Here is a 15552-nt window from a genome sequence, read left to right on the forward strand (position 1 = left end):
TCATTTGCAACAGGTATGGAATTCACTGTGAAGCATTCTGCAACTCCAGAGCTAAGGTGTAGGTAGGAGGACCCATAATCTCATATACAAAGTACAAGCTGGCTGTCTCTGTACTTTTAGGTTTTCATTTTATTATGTTCCTGAACATGGATTGCTGTAACATCTTAAAAATTAAGCACTTACCAATCACAAGCAAGAATTTATAGGAAATTTTTTTGTTGCTAGTGATTTCAGTTGTCAGGACTATTGTAACCTTTTATTTAGATATTAAAAAAAAACAGTTTTGAAAATTTGTTAAAGGAAAAATACAGCGGGAACATGAAGTGGTGATTCATATACCTAAGGCCTCAGGACTTAGGGTTGACCAGAAAAAATGAAGTCTGAACGTGTACATTTCCAGCAGCGGCTAAAGACACGCAGTCTGCTTTGCTCTCTTTGCTCTTTTAACGTCTTGGATAGGAATCCGTGTGATAGATGCTATATGTAGAATGTGCGTTCTGGAGAACGATTTTAGACGGCGGTGAGTAGGAGGGGAAAGAGTGCCTTTGGCAGAAAAAAGTAGGTCTGTTTTGAATTTGTCACTTCAGTAGGATTTTGGAGAGCTGTTTGCAAGGCTGATTTATTACCTGTGGAGATGAGAGATCAAAACAGAGAGAGCGCCCTGAGACAGGGTACGGGCAGCTGGCCAGGCTTGGATCGTACCTTCCTGGGGTGGGATATTGGCCCGTTACTCCGCAGATCCGGGAACTTGTCTTTGCAGGAGTTCATCTAGACTGACTTTTTATTTTCTTGAGAGAGAGAGAGAGAGAGAGAGAGAGAGAGAGAGAGAGAGAGAGATAAGAGACAGTAAGGGAGAGAGATGAGAAGTATCAACTTGTAGTTGTGGTACTTGAGTTATTCATTGATTGCTTCTCATATGTGCCTTGGCGGGGTGGGGGTGGGGGCTCCAGCTGAGCTAGTGGCCCCTTGCTCAAGCCAACGACCATAGAATCATGTCAGTGCTCCCATTCTCAATTTGTTGACCCTGTGCTCGAGCTGGATGAGCCCATGTTCAAGCCCGCAATCTTGGGGTTTCAAACCTGGGTCCTCAGCATCCCAGGTTGACACTTTATCCACTGCACCACCGCCGGTCAGACTGACTCATGCTTAAAACTAATGAGACTCACAAGGGACTGATGAGAATGCCAGGTGGTTAATTTACTAGATGAAGATACTTTCCCAATGATTTTAACAGTTGGTATTAAAGTATAAGTGGAATTGGTTATTAGAAGATTTCCTGGTAAATTCAGAACCAGGTCAAGAGGAGTGTCATAGTCCTGAGAGGCACAGAAAACCTGAAAACCATCCCACCCCAAACCAGGCAGAGCTCTGTCACAAGCCAGAGCCTGGTGTCCATCACCAGCTTCTGGGCAGTGCCCGCTGAGTTCACAGCTGCCCACGTGTTAATTTTACCTTCATTTTCTTTAGATTTCTGGCTTGCCTAGTCTTCCTTTGTATGCCCACTGATTAGCCTAAGTGCTTCTTTTGTATTGGTGATACTTTAATCAGATATGCAGGGCGTGAGTCTTCCCACTTAATTTGGGAGATTTCTTGGCTGCAGATGGCTGTCCTTAGGTGTTGCAGGCCGATTTTGCTAGTCTGATCCTCACAGATTCAGAGCATGGCTGCTTTCAGATCCTCAAATGATTCCAACATCTGGCTTATCTCAGTGCTGCTGTCTGCTGATTGACCTCAGTCGAGATTTTTGTGGTTCTTGTTATGATGAGGGATTTTTATGGAAAGTTGGACATGTTGTGTATTATGTTTCGAGAGTGTTGAGCTTATCTAAATCTTATGTTTTAGCTGCCTGCTCTGACACCACTCCCCTGTGAGGGTGAGGGTGTGTCACCTTGTCACTGCCAGTTGGTGGTGGAAGTCCCCATTTCGCACTTGGGTTCCATGGTCACCTGAGGGGCTCCTGGTAACTGCTGGAAAGAGAGGGCGTTCTGGCTCCCTCTAGGCTCTCAGTGATTCCGCTTCTGCTGGGAGGGTGAACACAGCCTCACTGCTGCTTTCCCACCTGGCCGCCGCTGGCTGTGAGGGAGGGTGAACACAGCCTCACTGCTGCTTTCCCACCTGGCCGCCGCTGCTGTGAGGGGGCGGCCCCTCCTGCCGGGTGGGAGTGGAGGTCCTGACTCTCCCTAGGCTTCTCGGGACACAACCCAGTGGGGAGCAGAAAGGGAAACTTGTTACCGTCAGGTAGAGGTGGAAGTTCAAGTTCTACGTGTGGCCTCCACTGACAAGGTGGGGTTGGGGCTGTGCTTGTTACCATTCAGTGCGAACAGAAGCCCCGGCTCCCTGCTTGGCCTTCCTTGGGAAGCTAAGCCCTTGCTATAGGCTGGCGAGGGTGTAATCCAGGCCCTCCCCCCGGCATGTGCTGGTCGGGCTGGGGTGGGGCCCAGGCCTTCTGTGCTGGTTGGCTGCGGCAGAGTGGTTCTTGTCTGGAGTTTTCTGTCTAGCGAGACTGCCCCCTCTCGGTCCTTGGACTAGAGAGCAGGCTTTTCTCATGGGTTTTTTTTGTTTTTATTTTTGTTTTGTCTGTTCCCATGGTCATTTCTGGGCTGCGAGATTCCTTCACACTAAATGTGGGATGAGTGCAGTGAAGAGGAAGCCCTGGGAACTCACTCCTGTGTTGTTCCTCAGGTCCCGGTCCCTAGTCAGTCTGCCTTCTTCCTTCCTTTCAGAGTCGCCTTATGCTTATTTTATATGTGGTGCCTGTGGTTTTTAGTTGTGCTCAGCAGGAGTGGCAGTGACAAGGACATCGACTCTTCAGAAGCAGAAGGCCTCATCTTATTCATTAACCTTTTCTGTCCCTTCAGCTTAGGACCTTTGCACGTCCGAAGTCCTCCCTTTGTGCTCAGCTGACACACTTTTATTTATTATTATGTTTCACTCAGGCCTCACCGGGCTCCCAGGCCTTTCTGGTTCCTCCATCCCAACCAGATCTTTCTCTTAGCCTCCTGAAGCCGGGTATCTGTCACCTCCGTGGCGTCTGTTCCACTCACCAGCCTGGCACTTACTTGTAGGTTTATTTATTTAATGTCTGTCTCTCCTGTGCACTGTCAGCCTCCCGAGAGCCAGACAGTGTCCACTGTTCTAGCTCAGAAAACCAGACTGAATTGTGACTAAATCAGGGTATGTATATAGTTCAGTGTTCAGATGAATATATATATATTTTTTTTGCATTTTTCTGAAGCTGGAAACAGGGAGAGACAGTCAGACAGACTCCCGCATGCGCCCGACCGGGATCCACCCGGCATGCCCACCATGGGGCGACGCTCTGCCCACCAGGGGGCGATGCTTTGCCCATCCTGGGCATCGCCATGTTGCGACCAGAGCCACTCTAGCGCCTGAGGCAGAGGCCACAGAGCCATCCCCAGCGCCCGGGCCATCTTTGCTCCAATGGAGCCTTGGCTGCAGGAGGGGAAGAGAGAGACAGAGAGGAAGGCGCGGCGGAGGGGTGGAGAAGCAAATGGGCGCTTCTCCTGTGTGCCCTGGCCAGGAATCGAACCCGGGTCCTCCGCACGCTAGGCCGACGCTCTACCGCTGAGCCAACCGGCCAGGGCCAGATGAATATTGAATTAATAAATTGAGCCATTAAAAAGGAAATGAGTATTTCAATTTTTTTATTTTAAAAGGAAAGATAGATATTATTCCTTTTTGCTAAATTCATGTTCAGTATTAATTATATGGCTATATTTGTTAGTTTATAACATGTTCTAAGCTCTGCGTAGAGAACAGAGTGGCAAGCGCTAATCGTTGTCATTCCTTAATTAAATTGCGCTCAGTCTGTACATACTGAGAGCTGCTGTGCAGATTCAGAGATCCTGAATCTGCTGCTGAGGAAAGACGAAGCCTCTTTTTATCTTTTTCCTCAAGAACTCTGCTTTCTGAAAGTGGTTGAGAAGATGTGTATATTTGACACACATGCGCACTCACCCACGTACACGTACATTGCTCAGAGCGTTGTAGCTCAGAGCACTGTAGCTCAGAGCGTTGTAGCTCAGAGCGTAGTAGCTCAGAGCACTGTAGCTCAGAGCACTGTAGCTCAGAGCACTGTAGCTCAGAGCGTTGTAGCTCAGAGCACTGTAGCTCAGAGCGTTGTAGCTCAGAGCACTGTAGCTCAGAGCACTGTAGCTCAGAGCACTGTAGCTCAGAGCGTAGTAGCTCAGCACTGTAGCTCAGAGCGTAGTAGCTCAGCACTGTAGCTCAGAGCACTGTAGCTCAGAGCACTGTAGCTCAGAGCACTGTAGCTCAGAGCGTAGTAGCTCAGCACTGTAGCTCAGAGCACTGTAGCTCAGAGCGTAGTAGCTCAGAGCGTTGTAGCTCAGAGCGTAGTAGCTCAGACCATGTGCTAGAGGGGCCGCCCGGCAGTGCACGCGAGATCCCAGGTGAGCGGTCTGTGGGGCGCTGGAGGAGAGGAGAGGCACGAACTTCATTCGGAGACCGCAGCCCTTTTGCTGTCTTTGTCTTCTTCCTTTGGTGAGGTCTAGGGCTCTGTGGCATATTTCAGGAAGGCCCCGATGTGGCAATCTTGATTTGCCAGAGTAGTTTAAGGAGACTTCTTTCTGTGAATTCTGACCCCATTGTGATCTACCCCTAGGATCTAAGTGAGGGGCACCTGGCATCCTAAAGGATGGAGCACAAAAGCACAGCCACAGGCTGATGTAGAGTCAGTCGTGACATGGAAGAAAGGCTCTCCTTAAAATTAACCCGCCTAGGCCAAAATGCTGGCAGTGTTTTAGGCTGTTTGATTATTTCCTATACATACACTTCTAAACACAAAGTATTTCTTTTGCCTACTAAGGCTAAATCTTTCTAAGGGAAGAGGAATTATTCTTGGTGTGTACTTGGTGTTTATGAGGAGATAACTGTGGTGTTATCAGTATTTATTTATTTATTTATTTGTATTTTTCTGAAGTTGGAAACGGAGGCAGTCAGACAGACTCCTACATGCGCCAGACCGGGATCCACCTGGCATGCCCACGGGGTGGGGGGGGGTGGGGGGGGTGGGGGACGATGCTCCGCCCCTCTGGGGCATTGATTTGTTGCAACCAGAGCCATTCTAGCGCCTGAAGCAGAGGCTACAGAGCCATCCTCAGCGCCCGGGCCAACTTTGCTCCAATGGAGCCTTGGCTGCGGGAGGGGAAGAGAGAGACAGAGAGGAAGGAGAGGGGGAGGGGTGGAGAAGCAGATGGGCGCTTCTCCTGTGTGTCCTGGCCAGGAATTGAACCCGGGACTCCTGCACGCCAGGCCGACACTCTACCGCTGAGCCAACCAGCCAGGGCCATCAATATTTATTACTATGAAGATAATTACGAATGTGACAGTCACCAAGAGTAAGTTGGAGGGAGGGAGAGTGAGAGGGGTGAGGAGGTTATAATAATTAAATGTGTACTGCTCAGTTTCCTTTTTAAATTGTGGTCAAGTATATATAACAAATTTACGATTTAGCCTCTTTTTAAATTTTTAATTGTGGTAAAAACACATGATATGAAATTGACCCTCTCAACCATTATCAAGTGTATGACTCAGCGGCACGGAGCACGTCCCCACTGCTGGGCAGCCGTCACCGCCATCCTCTCCAGAACTTTGTCACCTTCCCAAACCGAAGCTGTTTAAACATTACACGGCCGTATACTCGCTCCCGTTCCCACCGCCCCGGGCCCTTGGAGCCGCCACCACTTTCTGTCTCCACAAATTTGATTACTAGGAATCTCGTGTAAGTAAGTCCTACACCAGGGGTCCCCAAACTTTTTACACAGGGGGCCAGTTCACTGTCCCTCAGACCGTTGGAGGGCCAGACTATAAAAAAAACTATGAACAAATCCCTATGCACACTGCACAGATCTTATTTTAAAGTAAAAAAAAGCAAAACGGGAACAAATACAATATTTAAAATAAAGAACAAGTAAATTTAAATCAACCAACTGACCAGTATTTCAGTGGGAACTATGCTCCTCTCACTGACCACCAATGAAAGAGGTGCCCCTTCCGGAAGTGCAGCGGGGGCCGGATAAATGGCCTCAGGAGGCCGCATGTGGCCCGCGGGCCGTAGTTTGGGGACCCCTGTCCTACACTATTTGTCCTTTTGTATCTGGCTTATTTCACTTAGCCTAATGTCTGCAAGGTTCATTTATGTTGCAGCAAGTATCAAAATTTCCTTCTGTTTAAAAACTGAATGACATTCATATATATACATTACATATTATATATACCTATATTTCCACACTTTTGCTATTGTGAACAGTACTGCTGTGAATATGGGCAGACAAGTATCTGCTTGAGTCCCTGCTTTCACTTTTTTTGAGTATACAGTCAGAAAGAGATTTGCTGAATTTTGTTGTACTTCTGTTTAATTTTTTGAGGCGCCTCCATACCACTTCCATAGCAGCTGCACCATTTGACATTTCAGTGAACAAGGTTTCCATTACTCTACCTCCTTGCCACTACTTGTTATTTTCTGTTTTGGGTTTTTTTTTGTTATTGGTGTCCCCTAGTGGGCTCGAGGTGGTGTCTCACTGCAGTTTTGCTTTGCATTTCCCGAATGATCAAGATGCCTGCCGATCATCTTTTCATGTGCTTAGTGACCATTTGTAAATCTTCTTTGGAGACATGTCTATTTAAATACTTTGTCGATTTTTAAATCATGTTTTTTACCTCTTAGTTGTTGAGTTGTAGGAGTTCTTTATGTATTCTAGATGTTACTTCGTATTAGATACATGATTTGCAGATACTTGCTCCCCTTCTGGGCATTGCCTTTTCACTCTGTTGATGCTATCCTTGGATGCGCGAAAGTCCAATTTCTCTGTTTTGTCTCTTTAATTTTTTTTTTGCTTTTGTGTTATATCCAGGAAATCATTGCCAGATCTATTGTCAGAAAAATTTTGTTCTATGTTTTCTTCTATTTTTATAGTTTTAGGTCTTAAATCTACTCTACTTAATGATGAATTTTGAGTTAATTTTTGTATATGATAAGAGAGAATTCATTATTTTACATGTGAATATTTAGTTTTCTCAGCATCATTTGTGGAAAAGACAATCCTTTCCCTGGTATATGGTCTTGATATCCTTGTCAAACATCATTTGACCATATATGTGAGGATTTATTTCTGGGTTCTTTATTCTATTCCATTGGTCTATATATCTATATTTTTCTTTTTAACTACTTTTTTGAGGTATGATTGACATACAAAAAGCTGTCCATATTTTAATGTATACTCTTTGATGAGTTTGGAGATAAGTAATATCTTTTTGTCAGTACCACACTACTTTGTTACTATTTTTCAAGATTGTTTTGGCTATTTGGTTGTGTGTTTGTAGTAATGATAGTTATTTATTTTCTGATTTTTTAAAAACTATTGATCAAAAGTTGGCTTATATTGGCACAGATTGGTATTAAAATAAGTCCTCCCTTTCTACCACATTAGTATATATAAAGATTTATTTGTTCTTTCTTCATTGACTTTCATACTTTTGAGAGGACCCTAGCTTAGTTTTCTAAATTGAGAATTTTCTGTGTCAGAACAAAATCAAGCTCAGAGAAAGTGTTAGAAGTAACTAACAAATTAGTAAGTTAGCTAATTTTATTCTAGTGCTGCTGAGACCTGCACCGAATGCCATCTGGTCTTGTAATGAATCCAAAAAATACAAAGTTTACAAATTAATTTGGAAACAGAAGTTTTTGGATTATTACCACACAACTTTGTAAAATCATACTGAACTTCTATTTGAAATGTTACAGAAAAGTCATAGAAATCATCAGTGGATCAAATTAACATGTTTCTGTTTATCAGATTTTTCTCTTTGATCAGCAATGTCTTTTCAAATCGAGGAGTAAAATCTTAAAATTATATTTTATTCTATATTTTTTCCAGTGGTCTATATAAAGTGTTAAGGTTTATTGAATTAAATATTTTGCTAGTAGCATATTAAATAAATAGTATGCTATACTTTTCTGTTTTCATTCATGGCTCCTAAGAGAGTAGAAATTCAAAAAAGGCATAATAATAAGCCATAAATATATATAAAGTAAATGCTTACATAAAGTTTTAACATCTTGATGTACAAAGCAATTTAAGATATTTTATTTAAAAGTTTTTTCTTTCAAATTAAGTAACATTTAAAATAAATTTGTTATTAGAATTTTTTAACAAAGACTTAGATAACTATGATGTTTATGTTGATTGAGAATGTTCTTATATCAAATTGTGGATAAATAATCATTTCAGTAGCTTTTTTTGTTCACATTTTTGAAGCCAGCAAACTTTAATTTTTGTTTAGGATTTTTAGTTTTCAGGGTTTTTTGGTAAAACTTGATTTAGTGCTGCATAAAGTTGAGTAAAAGGCAAAAATAAACATTGCTGTATGTTAACTGTGTCATGTATTACAACTTTTGTGTATTTACTGCCATCTAGTGTTGCCTTTACAAACTACTGAAATTTCACTTTAAAAAAAAATTAAATTTATTGGGATAACACTGGTTAATAGAAATTTTAAGTTTACAACTTTATAACATCTGTGTGCACTAATATCTGTTCACATATAGGCTGGCCAAGAGATAGCCTACCAATATATGAAGCAATATGATGGAGCCATATGAAAATACTGTTTTCTAGGTTAAAAATAGTCAGCAGTGTCATCAAGTCCAGCTCACAGGATCAAATCAATATTCAAATAATTTCTTTTAAATAGTCATCATTGGCCTGACCTGTGGTGGTGCAGTGGATAAAGCATCGACCTGGAATGCTGAGGTCGCTGGTTCAAAACCCTGGGCTTGCCTGGTCAAGGCACTTATGGGATTCGATGCTTCCAGCTCCTCCCCCCTTCTCTCTCTCTCCTCCCCTCTACTGAATAACTAAAGTCTTAAAAATAGTTTAAATAGTAATCATTATCCTCATTTTTTAGATAAATTTAGTTCACTTTTTTGATGTAATTTTAAACAAAGGATCACTTTTTTTTTTTTTTTTTAAGTGAGATGCAGGAGGCAGGGAGGCAGACAGACTCACATGCACCCCAACTGGAATCCACCCTGCAAGTGCTCTACAGGGTGATGTTTTCCCTATTTGGGACTGCTGCTCTGTTGTTCGGCAACCGAGCTATTTCAACACCTGAGGTGAGGCCATGGAGCCATCCTTAGTACCCAGGACCAAATTGCTCAAGCCATTTGAGCCATGGCTGCAGGAGGAGAGGAGAGAGAGAGAGAGAGAGAGAAAGAGAAGGGGGAGTGGAAGGGGTTGAGAAGCAGATGGAAGCTTCTCTTGTGTGCCCTGACCCAGGAATCAAACCCAGGACTTCCATATGCCAGGCCAATGCTCTGCCACTGAGCCAACTGGCCAGGGGATCACTATTTTAAATGCAGAATTATACTATGATCTCCAATTCCTATAAAATAGAAATACACTAAAGTCCTGTATTAAATGTTTGATAGTATTTTGTTTTAGTATTAAATGCATTTATGGTTTTCTTTTAATTCTCAGCTTGGCAAGATGTGCCAGTTAAACAAATTAAATACTAACAGTTGACATGCTAAAGCTGTTATATTTCTACAGTGAAAATGAATTAACTACTCATCTCAGAAGTTACACTGTATTTCTAATTGTTAGATTTTGGTGACCAGCAAGCCAGTCTGCATCAGGCATGTTTAACTGGTAGTTTTAAAAATATCACTTAATTGCAGTTTCTTTTTTTAAAAAGTAAGTTAGGTAATTGCTTTTCTAGAGCTGTGTAGAAACAGAATTGACTCTTAGTTTGTAATGACTAAGGTGTCTTCTGAGAATGGACTGAGCCCTTAGTGTTCTTTTATGCTTTGACTCCTATTTTTAAAAAATAGTTTCAGACTTAAAGAAAAGTATGATACAGATGCAAGCATGATACAGGTAATTCCGATAAAACCTTTACTAGGAGTAATTGTTGTTGAGCATTTTGCCACATATGCTCTTTCTCTGTCTCTGGATTGAGTTTTATTTACATCCACGTTTATATCTACACATGGATATTTCAGATTATGGCGATTCTTTCCCTGTGCTGCCTCTTAGTGCACCATGGCCCTGGGCCAGTTACCGTGACTTGTACGCCGATTTGCTTGACTACAACACTGTGGCCAGTGCAGCTTCCATGCAGGGATGCTCTGAAGATTAGAAATGGCATGCGTGTAACCCTAATCACAAGTGTCCACATTGAGCAGACGTGTAATAAGTTGCAGGTCTTGTTACCACTTACAAGGCAAGATATGGACACGGCTGCACTTGTGAAATGTCAAACAGAGAGCCGGGCACTTGGTCGAGGCACAGGGATAAGAGCTGCAGTTCTAGCAGGCTCTGCAATGGTAGAAGGAAGCTTTTACTGTCTTAATTAACCTGACCATCGTTATCTGTTAAGTGGGCATTGTAGCAGCACAGAAGTAGCTTGGGGAGTCGGCATCAGTAGGGAGCTAAAGTGGAGTCTCAGCTCTTCCTCTGAACCTCTGCAGTGTCCTGGTTTCCTCGGATGTAAAATGAGGAAAACATACACGTGAGTGACGTGTACCAGGTCTGACATACAGGAGGAAGGAAGAAAGTGATCACCAAACAGGACCACCGTTGTCCATGAGTTAGTCCTTAGCAGTTAGCACGTCTTCATCAGCCCGTTGTCCTCTCCAGGGGCTTGCTTCTCCACAGTAGCACCGAACTGGTTTTGTTTGTGCTATTTCTTGTTTATGTGTTAATCATCTCCTCTTATGATCCTGTTTGCATCCCGCCTGTGTTGTCACTCCATTTTCCTTCTCTTCCTGATCTTGTTCCCACAGCGGAGCCCAGCCCTGCCTCCCACCCATCCATCACTCATCAAACCTTGCTGAGTCTGACTTCTGAATCTCTGTTTAGTCTCTCTTCCTGGTGCCGTTGGCATGGTTTGAATCCAGGCTCTCACCATTCCTCATCCAGACTTAGTTTTTTAAATAGCTACATTGGGTTCAAATTCTGACTCAATCTTTGACAAGCCATGTGTCCTTGAATGAATTTAGCACCTATAGTTGTTATAAGTATAAATGAACAAATGCAAGTGGTATGCTTACTACATTGCTTGGCAAGATTAAGTATTCAGTATGTTATTGTTTCAGAAAAATATATCTCTTTTCCTAGAAGTCTCTTTTTCCTAATCGAAAGATCTGATTAAACTCTGAGAATTCAACTTAAAAACTTGCCTAGGAAGGAACCCATGACCAACTGTATTCATCTGGTTACTACTTCCCAGTGTTGGAGCATGCGTTGTGTTCCTGGGAAGGTAGAGAAGGGTTTTTGACGTTTGGAGTGGGTACTTTTAAATGGAATTACTGAACTGGGTTTTTTCTTCCTTCTTTGGTTCCCTCTATTCCTGTGATAATCATGGTTAGTTTCTGGTTTTTCTATGGGCTGTCTCCCTCTTGAGTTTCATCCAAATGACACATTGCTCTGTGTTGTCTCGACTGTGTGGGAATAATTGAAGACAATCATTACTAAGAAAAAACCCAGGCTTTAGGCATGCTCACGGACAGAATCCTCCAGGAGACAAATCACCAGTGCAGTGGAAGGCTTCCCAAAGCCCCGCTGTCTCGGTCCTCCGCACAGAGCCCAGGCTAGTGCAGGCTCCCCCAGCCCCCCGGTGGGGCTGGGAGGAAGATGTTCACTCACCAGCCCAAGTGCTGAATCTGTTTATGTGTGGTATTCTTGTCACTGTAATTGGCATAATTTAATGAAATGGAATGAAAACTGATGAGATGTGTGTGCTAAAACAGATAGAGCCGTCATTTGTGTGAAAACCTTTGGAAAGACGCCATAAAGACAAATTATTATCAGATTGGGTAAGGATGAGGCAATTATGAAAGATTAGGAAAAAATCATAAAAATATGGACAGCTTCCAGCTTCTGTTTTCATGTCACTTCACACCTGTCTTTAAGTTTGCACTCTTTTTTAAGAAAGCATTTGAGGACCTTTGACCTTGAATTTTGGGTGTTCTTTATGAGTAGGAGACAACGGGCAACTCCGATACTGGATCCTTCTCAAAGGGAAGGCCGTGGCCCCACGGCAAAAGACTTGCAAATAAATGTACTTTCAATGTTTGTAAAAATAAAATGGTAAAGCTATGCATTTTCTATGAGTCCTCAGTTTAGCTAACTTTTTTTTGATTAATGGAGAAATTACTGACCTCAACTGTGCCACTGAAATGAGCTTTTGTCCTTGGGGAATGTAGAATTAGGGGCCCAGCTTTTAATTTTGTCAAATAATGGGAAATATTTGTGTTGAAGAACCCAGAACCCTCCAAATTGAGGAATATATGTATATATACATATATATATGTATATACGTATTAGCATTATAGACTTTTATATATTAATTGGATTTGGTGGAATGGTATAAATTTGACCAGTTCACATTTTTTTCTAGTTACTTTGATACATTATAATTATTTTTTCATTGTTACTTGTTTCCTTTCTCCCCTTCCCCCTTTAGTCTGTAGCTAAAAGCTTCTGAGGGGCTCCAGTTTGTTTGGTAGCCCCCCAAGGTGCCATGCTGCAGGCTGGATTGAATTAGAAAGCGAGTCAGAGTGTTTTGTAGACAACAAGGTGCTTATAAATGTAAGCTGTTGATATTACCGCTATAATTTCATCCTAATTAATAAAATGTTTTTCTAATCCCATTGTGTTATAAGTGTACTAAAGGTGAACTATTTCCAAAGATGTTAAAAACCATGAAAGGAAGAGAAGGAAAGAATTTAAATGTTGATTACTTAAAACAGTGTCTAATCTTCCATGTTTTAGTTAAAACCCTTGTCTTCCAACTGAAGGAATATAAACACCATGTTTCACGCACACGCACGCACGCACATACACGTGCATTTTATGAGCTATGCCTATTCTGAGTCTGAAGATCAAGTGCCTCCTGGGCACCTTGAGCACAAGGTGGAAGACAGCCACGGGATATAGAGATCTGATTACGCTGGAGCTGCTGTCCGTGGCCCAGCTGCGCCCATTCCTGCACGTGCAGGGAAGGTTGTGGTGCTTCCGTCATCCTTTCCATTTCAGCACTTCCCGTAGAAACTAATTGGCACCATCTGTGCTAATAATGAAGTCTATCAGTGTGCTCATTGGTGCACAAGGAACTCAGGTTGAGGGCGTATTTCTCAGCACAAAGGTGGTGGGATTGGAGCTGAAAGAGTATAACTTATTAATAGTTTATTTCACTCCTTTATTAGGAGTAGCTCCTATAGGTTTCATAATTTTAAGACATTTGCTAAAAGGACCATGCTAAGAGAAGTAGGCATCCATGGCTTTTCTTCTCTGAGCCATCATAACTCCCTTTTCAACAGAAAAGGAGCTGCTCGTGGAGAGGACTGTTGTGCTGATGAGGGGAAACTGAGCCGTGATTTGCAGGCATTTGAGAATTCACTGGTCATGCTTAAGGACAAAAATGAGCAGCTGTTTTGTGTCTTGTTGTTTTCAGAATATGGGTCATGTACATAAATTCAGACAGATGTGCAGAAAGTAATATGCTGCTGCTGCTAACCCTTGAAGGGTGCGAAGAATGATTCATGTGCTTCTAGAATCAGCAGGATTTGCACAAGGGAGAGAGGAAGCAGCAATTGAGAATTCGGGTTCTTACAAGTGAGGGGTTCAAATTGATGTCAGTGGATTAATTAAAAGCTGTAAAGTTTGTATTTGTTAACTGTTAAATAAGTAAACTGATAGTTCAATATTAGTTAAGCAGCATGTGAGTGTTGTCAAAAGTTAGAATACATGTACTCGTGACAGTAGACTTATTTTTTGTGTGTATTTTTACCTGGAGTTTAATAGTATTGAACGTTTAGGTTTTAGTTAAAAGAATATTCAGATTTTTGCCTTGTAGATACATACATGCCACTTAAGTCTGAGGCTTTTCTATAAACTCACATTGGATCATGTTTTTGAATGATTCATGTGTGCTTGAAAAGAAGATATATTCTCTATTATAAGCATGTAATGTTATCAATATCTATATCTATTTCTCCATAAGCTCCACCATATTAAATATATTGTTTAAATCTCCTAACATTACTTTTGGTCCATTTGTCTTGGTTTAAGAGTGGTATTAAAGTCTCCTATTAAATATTATAAGGCATTTGGTTTATAAATGCAGTTGCTGTTATTTGGTGCATAGAGATATATAACTACTATATATATATATATTTTTTTTTTCATTTTGAATTGTGACCTTTAATATTATAAATGTTATTTTTGTCATTTTTAGTGCTTTTTTAACCTAAAGTTTACTTCTTTGAATGTAGACAAATTATATTCAAACTCTATCCCCTGCTTTCTTAATATGTCTATTTTTTCCTAGTATACCTTTATCTTTAGCCTTTATAGATTACTTATTTAGCTATGTCTCTTGTAAATAGCCTAGAATTTTTTGTATTATTTTGCTATTTTTTTTTGCAAGACAGTTTGAAATGTTTTATTTTTAATTGTATGTTAAGTTCATTTGCATTCATTTAGGTGCCTGATATGTTTGGTCTCAACAGTGTCATGTTACTTGGTTAAATATATAATATGTTATATTTACTGTATACTTTTTCCTTGATGTGGTCTGTTTCTTACTCTTTTTGTGGGAGAAATTTAGAAAGGTTTGTTTTATTCTTTCATTAATTATCTTAACTCCCTTTGTCTTTACTTAGATTTCTGCTATATGGTTTGTCAGTTTTAATTATGTATTATCTGACAGTTAATTCTGCTTTCTCATTTCTCCTCTCATTATTTCAGTTTTATTGTTTTTACTTTGTCAGAATATTCAGCATTACTCACATCTATTTTTTAGTCCTAGATAAGCAGTTAAATCTCTTTGTGTTTGCCAGTTTCCGTCTTCCTTGTTCTCTCTATGAAACTTGTTCTCTATTATAGTGCTTCTCAAACAAAGACATACTAACGATTTGGACCTTGGGTGGGGCCTAGATTCTCATTCCTTACAAACTTCTGGATATTGATAGTGGTGTGAACCATGATTCCTACTTTGAGTAACAAAAGATTCCTCAAGAAGAGTTCTTAAGTTCTTGAATGTTTTAGACTGTTTTTCTTTATAACATTTTTACTTGAACAACAGTTTGGCTGGATTATAGTTTTTTTGGTTAATTTTCTTGAAGTTTCTTGAAATTGCTATTGCAGTATTGTTTTGCTTTATTGCTGTCAAACTCTGATGCTAGTCTGATTTTTCTCCCTTTGTAAGTGACTTGGTCATTTTGATTTGAGGCCCAGAGCTTTATTATTACTTTCCAAAATTTATCTGTAAAATCTTAATAGTTATAGATATATGTCTCAACGTTGATTGGTCTGGGTCCCAGATTCACAGTGGGCCCTTTCAGTACAGTTTCAAGTCTCCTTTGAATTCTAGAACATTTGCTTGGATAATTTTTAATATTAATTGTGTTCTATTGTTTTGTTTTTCTTCAGAATCTCCAGTTATATGTTTGTTGGATCTTCTTCCATATCAATCGCTTTTTTTTTTCATCCTGACATCTCTATTCTA

The 15552-nt window shown here is 41.1% G+C and overlaps 1 protein-coding gene across 3 annotated transcripts in view; it reads left to right on the forward strand.

Moving 5' to 3' along the window:
• The window catches only part of ANO10 (anoctamin 10), a 130466-nt gene that overhangs the window by 41048 nt on the left and 73866 nt on the right, over nucleotides 1-15552 (forward strand). The window lies entirely within an intron of this gene.

The sequence above is a fragment of the Saccopteryx bilineata genome, chromosome 10, assembly GCF_036850765.1.
Source record: "Saccopteryx bilineata isolate mSacBil1 chromosome 10, mSacBil1_pri_phased_curated, whole genome shotgun sequence".
Taxonomy (NCBI): Eukaryota; Metazoa; Chordata; class Mammalia; order Chiroptera; family Emballonuridae; genus Saccopteryx; species Saccopteryx bilineata.